The following is a 3,136-nucleotide window of genomic DNA, read 5'->3' as shown; positions in this document are numbered from 1 at the left end:
GTCACCTGTACAATGAGAATGATACTTTCCTTCCTTTGCACGGTGCTTTGAAATCTCTGGAGGGGAAGCACCACATAAGAGCTAAATACTATTATTAATGCTCTATAGTGGCTGGGTGGTCAGGATTACGTCTGTTCTAGGGGCTATTCTTATTCTGTTTTAATGTATAAGTGGATGTGACTGAGTCCAACTAATGTACAAGTCTCTTTATTCTTTTAAAACTTAATAAAATTGGAGAAAATTAAAGTATGTAAGTCATAAATGTGTCCAATTCACTCTTCCTTTCAGCTTTTTCAGCGGCTTACCTCACCCTTTCTTGTTGGCCCAGGGATATCTGAATTTAAAACTTTTAGCCATATGCATTCCCCAAGCAGCAGCAATGCCTTCTATGTCTATTGTGTGTAAAAACACCTGGTTACTTCTGGAGAGATCTGATTTCCTGGCTCAGAAGGTGTTTGTGATTTTCACAACAAAGGAACTAGATAAACATAGGGAACGGGATGGTTTAACAAGCACCCAGGCAATAGTGTTGAAAATCTGTATGTTAGGAAGATTATTTTCCTGTGTTGTCAGAGTGATTCTAGAAGTACATCCTTCCTTTGGTGGCTCACCATTCTGGGGCCTGATTCAAAACCCACTGAAATAAATGGGAGGACTCCAACTGACCGCAGTGGATCAGGCTCTGGATGAATTAATAATGTACAAAGGTTTTTCAAATAGCCTACCCAGCGCTGCTTCTTCCGTAGATGGAGTTCAGGCTCACTCGACAAACTAGAAGCTGGATCATTAGCCTGCTGTTTGTACCAGCTGCTTTTCATGGAGAGTCTTTGCTTGGATGTATGGATAAGAAGAAGAAAAGCACATCAGGAGTGGGTTCTCAGCTGGTTTAAATACACTGGTGTGCACCAGTTGATGACCTAGTGCCTGGGAGGCCAGCAGGTGGGAATAAATTAGCTATCAGAGAGGAAGGATGATTCACTGGTGAGGCCACTAGCCTGGGCCTCAGGAAACCTAGTTCAATCCCTGCTCCATCACCGACTTCCTGTGTGATCTTGGACTAGCCACTTAGACTTTTTGTGCCACTTAATCTTTCTAGGTGAGGTCTAGAAAATGCAGACAATGGCTATTCCTGGCTTCCCAAAGGTTTAGTGAGATCCAATACATCAAAGATTGCAAGGTGTTCAGAGACTACAGTTTGTACAGTGCCTAGCACAATGAGTTTCTCATCCTAATTGGCACCTCTAGGCGTCACTAGAATACAAGTAAGCCAAAATTTCAGAAGTGATTGGGGATTTGAAGTGACTGCTCAGTGTCTAGTTGGCAGTTGGTAACCAGTGGAGTGCCCCAAGGGTCGGTCCTGGGGCCAGTTTTGTTCAACATCTTCATTAATGATCTGGAGTTGGGATGGATTGCGCCCTCAGCAAGTGTGTGGATGACACTAAGCTGAGGGGAGTGGTAGATACGCTGGAGGGTAAAGAGAAGATACAGAGTGACCTAGACAAATTGGAGGATTGGGCCAAAAGAAACCTGATGAGGTTCAACAAGGACAAGTGCAAAGGCTTGCACTTAAGATGGAAGAAACCCATGAATCGCTACAGACTGGGGACCCACTGGCTAGGCTGCCATTCTGCAGAAAAGGACCTGGGGGTTACAGTGGACAAAAATCTGGATATGAGTCAACAGTCTGCCCTTGTTGCCAAGAAGGCTAATGGCATATTGGGTTGCTTAATAGGAAGAGCGTTGCCAGCAGATTGAGGGAAGTGATTATTCCCCTCTATTCGGCATTGATGAGGCCACATCTGGAGTATTGTGTTCAGTTTTGGGCCCCCCACTACAGGAAGGATGTGGACAAATTGGAGAGAGTCCAGTGGAGGCAACAAAAATGATTAGGAGGCTGGGACACATGACTTATGAGGAAGGGCTGAGGGAACCGGGCTTGTTTAGTTTGCGGAAGAGAAGAGTGAGATGGGATTTGATAGCAGCCTTTAACTACCTGAAAGGGGATTCCCAAGGGGATGAAGCTAGGCTGTTCTCAGTGGTGGCAGATGACAGAATAAGGCGCACTGGTCTCAAGTTGCAGTGGGAGAGGTCTAGGTTGGATATTAGGAAAAACTTTTTCTCTAGGAGGGTGGTGAAACACTGGAATGGGTTACCTAGGGAGGTGGTGGAATCTCCATCATTAGAGGTTTTTAAGGTGCAGCTTGACAAAGCCCTGGCTAGGATGAGTTAGTTGGTGTTGGTCCTGCTTTGAGCAGGAGGTTGGATTAGATGACCTGCTGAGGTCCCTTCCAACCGTAATATTCTATGATTCTCTGATTTTGGGTGCCCAATTTGAGACACCTTAAAGGGACCTGATTTTTAGAGGGTGGTGCTCTGGCTTTTCTAAAAATCAGGCCTTTTAAAGGTAACTCAAATCGGACACCCAAAATCACTACTCAGTTTTGAAAATCTTGACCTTAATAAATAGGAATAATAATAAACGGGCTTATCATATTTTATATAACTAGAAGATCTCATTGAAAGAGCTGGTTGAACAAAACTTTTTTCTGTCAATAATGTTGTTTTGTCAAAAGCTAAATATGTCATGGAAATGTTTTGTTGGGAAAGTTCCTCAGGTCCAGAGAAAGAGACACAATATCCTAGGGCACTCACCTGCAATATGGAATCCCCTACATCCCAGGTGAGTGCCCTAATCAGCTGGATAGGATCTCTTGAGTGCTATTTTTTTTTTTTTGCCAAAAAAAAAAAAAAATGCACAGGTTTTTGGGTCCTTCTATTGTGGACTGAAAACAAATTACAAAAACTGAAATATTTTCACCAAATAGAATTCTTGGTTTTGGGTGAGCCCCAATCTTGGGCCCCAGACAAATGAGACCAAGAGGTGTAACAGTTACTCTGAATCTTTCTGCACCTTTGAAGCATCATGTGCATGAAAAAATTAGTCACCTACAGTAGGCACTTTACATGGCACATTGGATCTAAGGTTATAATTTAGAAATTATTTACACCTCTGTGTGTACAGAGAAATTATGGTACATAAAGAATGAAAGTCATAAATTCAGTCATGTTTGGGAGAGGCTTAGATACAACAGTGGTGGGGGCCTTGTAAGTACTTAGAGAGGGGAAAATAGTCATA

Source organism: Emydura macquarii, unplaced genomic scaffold (genome assembly GCF_026122565.2).
Source record: "Emydura macquarii macquarii isolate MOO-44397 ecotype Brisbane River unplaced genomic scaffold, CSIRO-AGI_Emac_v2 contig_369, whole genome shotgun sequence".
Taxonomy (NCBI): Eukaryota; Metazoa; Chordata; order Testudines; family Chelidae; genus Emydura; species Emydura macquarii.
Note: the sequence above shows the minus strand (reverse complement) of the source record.